General features: G+C 37.3%; 1 long non-coding RNA gene across 1 annotated transcript in view; it reads left to right on the forward strand.

The window, feature by feature from the left end:
* Positions 1 to 12814, forward strand: part of LOC123612059 (uncharacterized) — a 339122-nt gene that overhangs the window by 225267 nt on the left and 101041 nt on the right. The window lies entirely within an intron of this gene.

The raw sequence follows: 12814 nt of genomic DNA on the forward strand, positions 1-12814 counted from the left end.
ATTTAAGATCTACTCTTAGCAACTTTCAAGTATGTGATACAGTACTGATAACTAGTCACCATGCTGAGTATTAGCCCCCCAGAACTTGTTCATCCTACAGGCTGGAAGTGTGACTTCTTTGTGTAACATCTCCCTCCCCCACCCGCCGACCCTTATAACCACCATGCTATTCTCTGTTCCTCTCAAATGGGCTTTTTAAGATTCACATATAAATGATATCATGTAGTATTTGTCTTTCTCTGTCTGGCTTATTTCATTTAGCATAAATGTACTCAAGGTCCATTCGTGTCACAAACAGCAGGAAGGTCTTCTCATGGCTGAATAACATTCATATATACATTTATATATTTATGTATTTTCTTCAGTTCAAGCATTGGTAGACGCCTAGGTTGTTTCTACATCTTGGCTATTGTGAATAGTGCTGCTGTGAACTTGGGAGTGCAGATATCGCTTTGAGATCTTGTTTGTATTTCTCTTGGATACACATCTAAAAGTGGGACTGCTGAATCATATGGTAGTTCTATTTTTAAATCTTTGAGGATCCTCCATACTGTTTTCCATAATGGCTGTACTGCCTTGCAGTCTCACCAACAGTGCACAGGAGTTCCCTTTTCTCCACACCCTCACCAACATTCATTATCTCTTGTCTTTTTGGTAATAAACATCCTAACCAGTGTGAGATATTTCATTGTGGTTTTGATTTGCATTTCCTTGATGATTAGTGATGGCGAGCACCTTTTCATGTACTTGTTAGACATTTGTGTGTCTTATCTGGAAAAATGCCTGTTTTTAAATTAGGTTGTTTGGTTTTATCATTATTGAGTTGTATGACTTCTTTCTATATTTTGGATATTAATTCCTTATCAGATATGTATAATTTGGAAATACTTTCTCCCAGTCCATAAATTGACTTTTCATTTTGCTGGTGGTTTTATTTGCTTTGTAGAAGCTTTATGGTTTCATGTAGTTCTGCTTGTTTGTTTTTGCTTTTGCCACCTTCGCTTGTCAAATCAAACAGTTATTGCCAAGACCGAGGTCGAGGGACCTACCCTCTGTGTTTTCTTCTAGGAGTTTTATAGTTTCAGGATGTACATTCAAGTCTTGAATTATTTTGAGTTTATGTTTATATATGTTATATACAAAAAATGTTTCTGATACTTTGAATACTTAAGAAGTGACAAAGATCTTAAGCTATGTGTGCTGTTTGACTAAGAGCTACTACACAGGCTTCAAAATTACGGTAATTTTCAATCCTGAGGTTTTGTTTCTTAAATTTATATTTTAAACAACAGCCAGGCACATTTTATAAATGGCACCACTAAGAAACCATCTGTACATTTTTATATATGGTACTTAAATTTTGTTAAATTTGTTAGCTGCTGAGCTGTGGTTTCTCCAGTCATTGAAAGGTAGCTCTCAAGACCTAAAGCTACTGTGGTCGTAGGTGAAAATATACCAAATGCCTGTTGTTGCTTTAATACTCACTGGGAACAAATAAAAGTATAAAGCAGCTAAGAGCTTGTGTCTGCATATAGCTAATACATCCCACAAATGTGGAGGATTCGGGTAGTCAGTTAGCCAGATGGTGCTGTGGCTTAGAAACCACCAAATGCTGGAGGGGTAACATGGCTTTTCACATTGATTTACAAATGGCATTTGGTAAAGGTCATACCCCTCCTGACCTCACCATGTGAGCATCGTTGGCTGGTTTGTGACTAGGAGTACCTGACAGGAGTAACCATTGCCCCAGGACACGTGGATTGCCTTAGTTTGGTTTGTACCTAACTGTAGCTGACCGGGCACCGGCAGTCCCCTGACTTCTAGCCTTGGCTTGCCTTTGAAGTGCTTCTCCTCTGTCAGGGATACAGGCCATCAAGAGTGTTTCTTTAAGTCTAAACTCACTGTGCCGGGTTTCTGACCTCAGACTCAGCCACACACAAATGTCGTTTTTCTTTTGCATGTGGCAAGGAAGCTTAGTCCTGCCCAGGATGTCTAGCAAATCATTTCCAAAGTTTTAGGTTAGGCAAAGTACGCAGAGTAGTCCTTAGTTAAAAGTCAGTCTGCGTTTTTTTTTTTTTTTTAATTAAGTTACTATTCTATCTTTTTCCTCTTTATTGTATGTCATGTCTTACTATTAATATTGTCCTTTAGAACTGATTGTTTCATCTAATTATGATTGCTGACCAGCAGTAACAATGCTGACAAGAAGTGACCTATATTGGACTTACGCAATATATCTATATATGTTACTTTTTTTCTGAACTGTTTAAGATTATGGTATAGCTTCTAAATGCTCCAGTGTGTGATTATTAAGAACAGACATAATTTCTGGTGCAACTGCAGAGAAACTATCAAAATCAGGGAATTAACATGAATACAACACTATTACCTAATCTGCAAGCCTTAAATTTCACCACTTTTTCCCATTTCAGAAGGTATAAGATGTCAGTTTATCCCGTTGCCTAGATCACTTGGTTACTGTAGTGTCTGCCAACTGTCTCCAGTGAAAAATTTGTTTTCTTTGTAATTAGTATTTTGTGGAAAGAAATGTGCTCTTTCCTCATCAGATTTTTACTTAGTAGTTTTAGCGTCCCTTGATGATTCTTGCCTCAGTCATCAACTTTTACTATGCTGACGGCCGTAGTGAATTTTTTCTACATTTATCAATTGGCATTTTATTGTTTAAAAAAAAAGACATTTTAAATCTCCATTTGTCTATTTGTATAATTATATCTGTGTGGATTCATGGACTCGTTTTAATTCAGTAGGTTATATTTTGTGTGATAATGGAAATGCACCACTCAGATATCCTTTCAAAAGAATGTGTTCTGTGGATGTGGGTGTCTGCAAACTCCAGTTGCTGCACCCTCAGATTCACGGCCACATCCACATCCAAGCCGTGCTTGCCAGGGCTGCTCCTGATCAGTGCCTGGGTACGACACAGGGACCAGAGGTGGGCCATTTATGCCCAATGTTAGTTTCCAATAAATAGGCGGTCTTCTCTAGGGCTCTTACCAGTCTGGACAAGACTTCTGCAGAGCTGCCCTGTGTGCACTCTTTCCTTGTTGGAGACTGTGCCTCAGTCCTCTGGGTAACGCCAGCCTTGATTACCTTTCGCTTGATTTTGTTTATACTTTTTTGGATACAACAAAAATGTATCCCTAAACATACTGTGTATGTTTTGAGCTTTCCCCAACCAAAGCATCATATAGCGTTTAATTTGCTTCTTTTTATGAAGAAATGTTTGTGAGATATGATTCATTATTTTTACTATTGTATTATATTCCAAACATACAAAATTTAGACACAACTTCTGTTGGTGGATATTAAAGTAGTTTCAATTTTTGTTTTGCAAATACGAACAGTGTTGCAATAAAAATTCTCGTGCTGTCTCCTTGTACTTACATGGAACAGATTCTTTAGGTCCTCAGGGAAGATTTGCTGGCCCAGAAAGTACATACATCTTTAACTTCATGCAGCTTTGTGGTGCTTTTCAAAATTTGTCTACCAATTTACACTCCTGCCAGAACTATGTAAGGGTCCCTGTGGCTCCACATTCTCACTGATAGTTGCTATTGTGAGACACTGAAGTTTTTTCCTTGAAAGTTGTGAAGTAATGTTTCATTTTGGTTTTCATTTCTGTGAATATGAGTAAGTTGTCATCTTTTATATGATTACTGACTACTAGTGTTTCCTCCTCTGTGAGTTGCTGTCTTTTTTCCCCATCTTTAGATTGTTTTTTAAAATCTTTTTCTCATTGATTTGGAGGAGTACTTTACATATTCTGAATTCTAGTCATTTGATAACTAAGTTTTGCAAATATCTTTCTGTAATTGGTGATCTTTTTTTTTCAATTGCTAAATGGTATGTTTTACTGGACAAAATAATTAATATACTTACCACTTTTAATTTATGTTTTGTGTTTTATGTGTCTTGGTTAAGAAATTCTTCTGAATACACGAGTCACAAAGGTATTTCCTTACATTATATTCTAAGATTCACATTCAGGTTATGCAGGTACATTAAACTGATTCTGGGTGTTATATGAAATAAGGATCAGATTTTATTTTATCTCTATGTATCATTCTAGAACAATTTCCAGAATCATTGCCCCTATAATACCACTTATTTCATATATTCAATTTCCACATAAGTGTGAGTATGGCTGTAGGCTTTCGGCTCTATTTGTTTATTAATCTCCTTCTATACCAATTTTCCCAATCTTTATTAGCATTGGTTTAAAATAAGATTTCTTATAAAACAAGTCCTCTTATTCTGTTATTTAGAAATGTCATTATTCTTGACTTTTTGTTTTTCCATTTTAATTTTAGAATCAGCTTGTCCAATCTCATTAATATCTCTGTCAGTATTTTTTTGGAACAAGGATTTTTATTGAACATATAGGTTATTTTAATGAGAATTGCTGTGTCTATGAAATTGAAACTATTAATGAACATGATAATTCTTTTTTATGTAGGTCATCTTTAATGTATTTCAATAAAATTTCATAATTTTCTCCATAAAAATCATAAGCATCTTTATCCTTTTATAATTTTTTATATTTGATGCAGCCACCAATGATATATATATATATATACACACACGCACACACACACATATATATATATATATATATATATATTTTAAATTACATTTACTGTTTTTGCTGGTGTATAGAAAAGTAATTTATTTTTTAACTGGACTATATATATATATCATTAATTCTAATCATTTGCCTGTAGATTCTCTTGGGATTATCTCTGTAGATATTATCTCATAATATCATCTGCAAATAATGGAACCTTTGCTTTTACTTTTTTTAGACCATATACCTCTTAATTATATCATTCTTTTTTTTTTTAATATGGTGAGAACACCTAGTACACTATTAAATAAAAACAGTCATTGTAAGTATCTTTGTCTTATGCTTGCTCTTAAGAGGACTATTGATGCTTCCAGGTTCACATTATTAGGATTTTGCTGTAGGTTTTGTAAATACCCTGTATTAGGAAAAGAAAACTTTTCTGAGGAGTTTCCTAACTTTTTTTTTTTAATTCATGAATTGGTGTTGAATTCTGTTGAATACTTTTTGTTAGCAACTATTGAAATGATCATGTGGATTTTCTCCTTTAATTTGTTTATATGGTGAATTTCGTTAATAGATATTCAATTCTAAATTCAAACTCTTTATTCCCAGGATAAAACCAACATAGTTTTAAAATTTATTCTTAGCTACAGTAGCTAACATTTGGTTTAGGAGTTTTGCATCAATATTCATGAGTGATATTGGCCTGTCATTTTCCCTTTTAGCTAGTACTGTTCTCTGTTTTAGTTTCAAAGTCACATTAGCCTCAGAAATAACTAAGGAGTTCTCCCTCTTTCTAGACACAGTGACCAAGACAGCCATAGTTTGATTACAGTTTAAATAGATTTATTCTTGATTACTGGCCCCGACCTCCCTTGTCTTAGAGCAGTTACTTTAAAAAGTTGCAATTATAAATTCTTTGCCTGTATAAGATGTAAATCCTCTACAACCTAGGAATGTCTCTTTCAAGAACCTCAGAGCCATCTCTTTGAAATAAAATAAATAAATCACACTGATATTTCTTCAGTCATCAATTTTTCACATGTATGCTTAACCTATACAAACTTCTAGAGCCATATACTTACGTCCCTTCCCCCATCCTCCCCCAAAATTATATCAGTTTCAGGGAGGTGAAATTTATAAAACTATTGTTAATATGGCCAAACATCAAATAATCTTCTCTTTTTTCTTTTGGGTCACGTCTTCTAGAGTCTCTCATCCTCCTGTTTCCATCATGTCTGGTTGTTTTCTAGGTCAGGTGTGCAGCTGGCACCCTGGGTCTTCCCTTTACCTTCCTCCTGGGAATTCCTTTCCCGGGTCCTCTGCAGTGGGGACCCTGGCTCCTGGGTCATGTATTTTTCTCTTCTTGGCTTATCCTTTATTAGAATTCTGAAATATCAAGATGTAGCTCAATGGAGATCATATTTATGTTATTTATTTATTTTTTCATGACATAACCCGGCAAAGGGCTTGCTGTCAGACTCACGTAGAAGCCAACACTGTGGTGCCAGTTCTCGAGAAAAGAAAAGGGTTTATTGCAAAGTCGACCAGCAAGGAGACAGGAAATGGTTCAAATCTGTCTCCCTTATCTAGGGTTGAGTCACACTTTTGTGAGTTAGGGGAGGAGAGCTGGTATTTGAAACTACTGGCAGGCAGGTTCCTATTGGAACTTGGCTATTTATGCTAAGGTAGGGTAAAGCGTGCTTTAGCATCCATCTTCCTGGACGATGGAGCCTTCGCTTCTGAGAGAGTTCTGGCATTCAGGTTCTGGTCCTTTGGTCCCATGGGGGAGGGAAACTTTGGTTCTGGGTGTTGTTTGAAGTCAAAATTTTCTCCTCTGGGCCTGCTTTGGCTACATGACTTGAGATTTTATTCTCTTGTCTCTGAAAAACAACTCAGTATCTTGTTCAAAGAAGGATAGGACCAGTTTTGAGTTGGTTCTGTGGTTACAGCGATGCTAGACACTTGGAGAACCATTTCAATCTAGAAACACAAGCTGCTCAATTCTAAGAAGTATTTTGATTTATAATTTTATAATTTCTCTATTTCCTCTTTTTTTCAGAAAATACTATTTTTCAGTTGGATGTTGAATCTCCAGTAATAATACTCTAATTTTGGTATTTCTCTCTCAGCTCTCTTTTCGCTCTTGTTATCTCTTTGTGTATTTGTTCTAATTTCTTGAAAATGGTCTCCACTTTATTATTTAAGCAATCTATTAAATTGTCTCCACATATATTTTAATTCCCACAAACTATTTCTTTTTCTTTTATTGTCTATTGCCCTGCATTTGTTTCATGAATATCTTCTCTTATTGCTGATGATATTAATTATAGTTCTTTTAAAAAGCTTTGTCACCTGGCTTGCCTTTTTTTTCCCTACTTGTCTTGTTTCCCTCTTTTATGCCAGTGATTTCCTTATATGTCCTGTGACTCTTGCCTGCCCTTCATACCTAAGAATGAGACCAAAGCACTGAAGCTGTAATTGGAAACTATGTGCATAACAAGGATTTTTGACCAGAGAAATTTAGTGGAGGTTTTGGCATTTCACTGAGGTGCCAAAATGTCCGAATCTGTAAGCAATCTCTGAAGTAATTATATTTTTTAAGATGATAATACTCCAGTCTTCTGCCTGGGAAGGGGACTGCTTACAGGCCTACTTATAGATGGAGTGGGAGCTTGTTTCAGCACCTGTTATAAATGATACAATTATTTTGAAAGAGCGGAAGTCAAAAGGGTAGAATCATGAAGCAGTTTTATGGGGTACATGTGGGGTTTCTCAGTGAACACCCTCACATGGAACCTGCACTTACATTTACTGAAATGCTGCCGTGTGTCATTTTCTGGTAGCTGCTGTGACTTCCTCTTTCAAACCCTGCATTTCTGGCAGTCCAGATCCTCCTTCTGGTCTCATCATCAGGCAGTTCTGGAGTAGGATTTTAAAAGAACCCCAGGCCTGTTCCCACAGTGGGGCCATCACCTGGCCCTGACAGCACACCTGGCCCCTTTGATTCACCATCTAAGGACCCGCATCTCCTTTCCAGCACGGTTCTCTGTTCTGCTAGTCAGAAACAGACATGGTTCTGACACTAGTGTCTGCTTCTGGAGAATCCAGCGAAGATAGTCCAGATTCTCTAAGGAGCTCTCCTGGAGCTCCTTCACTCATCTTAAGGTGACTGTGAAGCAGGCTCCTTTCTTCTCCCACAGGAGAAATACTGTGAAGGGATTGTCTCTGAAAATACAACTCCTTCTTAGCATTTCAAATCCGTTACATATCCTCACGGTAAAAGTTAAGGTAAGGAGGACAAACCAGTCTTCTCTCCACATCATTCCAGGTCCTGCTTAGGTGATCCAGCACCTGGCTGTTAGATATAGTATTTGCTCCAGGCACCCAAAGTCTCAGACAAAACTGAAACAGAATCTCATGACAGGACCACGTTACCTTCTCCTTTACCTCTTAAATAAACTATTTCTAAAAGAAAGGAAAGAAGGAAGAAAACATTGCCTATAACAGATTCTGGCCTGAGTCCTGTTTTTTTCCTACATTATCCAGGGGTTTATTAATCTTGTTTTTGTTATGTTTCGTTGGTTTGATTGTTTGTACTTGTGGATTTCACCCTTGCTGCTTCTTTTTTGTTGAGTTTAGGGTAGAGAGAATCCCATTTTAATAATGTGTTGTGTGGAGACTTGCACATCATCCTCATGAATTCAGTATAAGCTTGTTTGGCTCATTTCCCCCTGATGTCCCACGATGTGGGCCTCTCCAAATTAGGGTTTTCAGAGAAGAGACTCTTATTCCGCCACAGTAGATGGATTTCCATCTTGCTGTGACTGTTAGGGAAGAAATGTAAAACATGAATTGCTCCACAAACTGACCCTTAACCTTACTCTTCCTTCAGATACATCTGGTTCTATCAAACTGGTGTCTCCACACCAGATGTGGCCAGTGAGCTACTACTTTACAATCCCTGTCCTAAACTAACCATTTCAGGCACGAACTTAACTCATTCTCAGGAGAACTGGTTATGTAACCTCATGTTAGAAATTGTGATCCTTTTTGCATTCATCAAAATAAGCTCGTCCAATGTGGAGTTGAGTTGCCTCCACACTCTGCAATAAAATTAGCATACACTAGCTTTTCTACTTTTGAGAATAATGTATTCTGCCTGATCATGTTCTCATTTCCGCAAGAGACTGATCAGTTATGCCTTCGTGCACAGTTCATCCTATTGACACATTCTAAGTTGTCTAGAGTTATTGGACTGCATTTTGAACCTAATGTGTCTTGAGTACCTACTGGCACAATAGTTTTATGTGACTCAAAACAGCAGGACTTGCATTGGCTCAACCAAAAAAGCCAAAGCTTTATCCATAGCAACGTCAACTAGGAGTTTTTTTGGTTTTTTTTTTTTCATCTTTCATCATTTTTTTATGAAAGATTTCTTGAAACCAAGCAGAAACTAATGCTAATATTTACTGCTGACCAACAAAATAAGCTTATGGGGAATTTCCTGTGCAGTCTCTCCAGCCGCCACCATGTATTATTAGCTCATTAGCCTCCCTTGTCTCCCTCCACCCTGGAGATGTGTACTTCAGACTGGGTGTGCATTGATCATTTCCTCCTTTAACTCACCTCCGTTCTAACACTAGTTATAGCTGGAACAGAGGGATTGTGAAATTACAAAGAGAAAAGTGAAGGGAGTCAGTGTTTACTGAATATCTGCTACGTGCCAGGCGCTCTCCTAGGTACTTTCTGTCCATCATAAGTGAACTACTTTTCAAACAGTCCTAGGAAGTCGGTATTATTCGTCTAATTTTTCTAATGAGAAACTGTAGGCTGAAAGAGCAGGGTCTTAAAGTCAGTTGTGGTCCAAATACTAAAATCTGTTTCTCTTACTTGAGCACTCATGCTTTGTCCTCCCCACCCCCCTGCATCAAGGTCAACATGCAGTGAAACACTTCAGTTTCACAGGGAACCTCTTGAGGTCTGATTAAGTTTTACAGTCTGCTCATGACTTCTTTTTGGAGAGCTCCGTCCTCTGTGAATGAAGCAGACCTTAATTTCCTCACCTGAGCTGATAAAGAAGTTATAATACAATTTATAAAGATTGTCAGAGAACTGAAAAAAATCTAACAAATACACAAACATACACACACCACATTATCCCGTGAAACAACTGTATTACAATGCTTTCACATGGGATCTGCTCTCAGTTGTAAGGGCCAAAAGTAGAGGCACGTGGTAGATTTTAGATGGAACAGATCTTGGATCATTATTTTCTATTTAAGAATAGGTATTTAGTTTAGACTTGTGTCTCTGCTTGATTTTAAATCATGACAAATCTTGATAAAGCAGTCAACTTTCAAGTTGTTATATAAATTCCAGTAAGCTGGAGGCTGGAGGAGACCAAAAAATCCAAAAAAAAAAAAAAAAGTGCTATTTATAAATATTATCAAGTTATTACATACCAGTGCTGATTTTTTTTCAAGGCCTTGATTGATAATTGTCACAGTACATTCTTTGGTAGATGAACACATGAAATGTACATATTATTTATTAATGTAAATGATTATTTTAATAGCCCAAACACTCTGTTAGTAAACTTACTCCTCAGCCCCTAGAAATGACAAGGAACACATTATTATTAAATAAGCATTCTATTTTTTTTTCAGATCGCTGCCTTAATGCCCTGTATTTCTTTGGCCATCAAAATTTTGTTATTTTTGGAGGCTTGGACAGGTCCAATAAAAGACAATTTACTAGGCCCACTTCTACTAAATAATAATTCACAGAAATGCGTGAATCAAGAATTAGAAACTACGTTTATTATCCACATTTTGTTCTATTTTTTGGTGGAAGAAAAAGAAATATGTGAACAGCCTTTTTGATCTGCCTTCTCTCTAATTAGGTCATAAATTCAAACTGCATAGTAACAATGTGTCACCTAAAAAATGCACATTGAGTTCACCCTTTTAACTGTGAAGGAAAGGAAAACATACGGACACACACACAAACACACAAATGCACAGATACAAACACTCAGCATTTAAGTTCAAACAATTGCAAAGTCAAAAATGAGGTAGAATATATCTGAAGGGAATTTCCCATCAGATACAAGTTATAGCTGCAAGAACTACAGATATTTAATTGGTCAGTTGAATAAGAACAGTCATTCTATAGCAGTTTTCCTTTTACTACTGTCTTAAAATGGTATAATTTTTAAAACATTCTATTGTTATTGTCCCTGCATTTAATAATTTAAATTCAGTTTTTCAAAGAAAAGAATATCCTTTTTGTCAAGAGTGAAATTAACTTTGGAAATATACAGCAATACATACACTTCACGTTCAATTGAATCCTTATAAAAAGATAGCAGTTTGCAAGATAGTACTATGACTTCGGCCACTGAGATTTGTTACATTTATGTCCTGCTTTAAATCTTCAATCAGCCTCTCCCATCTGTCAAAATTTTATAGCTCCTAAAAGATGAAGGCTATGTTGCTATGGTAATTATTCCATTACCTAGGTGACAGTGTTCGAGTGATGTCACTGTTAAAGTGATCTAACTCAGGAAACATTTTTAATTTTAGTGTGCTTAAAGAGAAAAACTTAGCAGTGTCACAAAATCAAGAGGGCCAGAAGTATGTTGCTCTTCTTAATAAATAAGGTGTTCACCAATGAGACTTAGAAGGTGACGACTCAGGTGAATTTCTCCAATTATGTCTGATTTTAGCTGGGTCAGTACCTTCATCAGCATTTTACAAAGCTGAATGAAGAAGAAAGAGTGCATGTGTGGAGAAAATAAAAAGAAAGCAAGATGTTCTTGGGGGAGAATGGTGTAAATGGCATCCCATTTCAAATATATTTTTCCTTAATTATCTCTGCAGTTGAACCTTACGCTTAATAGTTACCAAGAGAAAAAAAAATGCTCTGCCCTTTCATTTTGGTACCATGATCTAGTTATTAACCAGAAAGCTATTTACAAAGAGGTATGGAGAAGAGCATAGAAGAGAAAAGAAAAACAGGAAATTAAGGGAAGAAAAAAGATCAGAAGCTGGGTTGCAGGTCCCTGTTCAAATTATGATGAAAAAGGGATTAGAGAGAAAAAAGAGGTAGCAAGATGGGTGGATAAGAGTTTCAAAAGTTTGTGGAACTTCAATAGGACCTGTCAGGAGGTGACTGCCTTGTGCCTTGGCTGTGTGCATCTCAGCTAAAGGACTTTTAGGTGTTGGCAGAGACACATGGCACACTGCCCTCCAAACTCACCAAATAGGCGACAAGGAAAATGTCTCTTGAGCTCAGAAGAGTCTATAGCCAACCATGCTCTAAAGATCCCCGGTGAGTTAGTACCCACCAAAGAAAAATCATACTCACATCTCCTTTACCACAATGGTAAAGCATGTCTTCTGAGATCTTTCTCTTGCTTTTCATCTTCTGGTGTCCTCTCCTGTACATTCATCTACCCTCTTCTCTTGTGCAGTAAAGGCTGAGTTACGAAGCTACAGGAGAATGAAGAAATCCTAGTCATCCATTTTATTGGGAAGGCAAAAGGTCCAGAGAGGTTCCTTGCCTTGTGCAATAATGAAAACTTCAGAGCTGGAAGAAAAACGTGTCCATGTAATGGTCTAATACCTATTTACCAATTCAAGTCCTGAATGTCTGGTAACCCCCTCTAGCCTCTTGCCCTGACGCTTCCCTGTAGAAGGGTTCACCACAGCTTGGAGGCAGTCCATTTCCCTTGGGCCCCATTGACATAATTCATTCAGGGCAAAAGAATTACATCAGCCTGTGAGAAGTTAATGTGTTAGTCTCCCATAATATTTGACTTCTGTAACAGGTGCATGGAGAGAGTAAAATGATTGCTTTGCAAAGCTCATGTGGCAGCATCCCAGACACCGTGGTACTTGGGCTGGTGTTTGGAGGATACCGTGGGGAAGAGGAAACTCCTGGAGACCCCACAGATCACACAACTATGGGCCACTGTTTTGTTTAGTAAAGCTAGATTGGGTTTACAGTTTTTTCTTGGGATGTGCTTACACACTGTGTAATATGCATTGTCTGGCAATGGTATCAATCAGGAGACTGGGAACTGACGATGAGCCCCAAGCCAAACCAGGGAAGGAGCGGCTGCTGGGGCACCACCTCGCTTTGTGAAAACAGGGACCCATTCCTTGTGGGGTTTTAGGCAACTCCCAGAGCCAACATGGAAGGCATTTCTTGGTTACTAATTAG

The sequence above is a fragment of the Camelus bactrianus genome, chromosome 15 (assembly GCF_048773025.1).
Source record: "Camelus bactrianus isolate YW-2024 breed Bactrian camel chromosome 15, ASM4877302v1, whole genome shotgun sequence".
NCBI classification, from domain to species: domain Eukaryota; kingdom Metazoa; phylum Chordata; class Mammalia; order Artiodactyla; family Camelidae; genus Camelus; species Camelus bactrianus.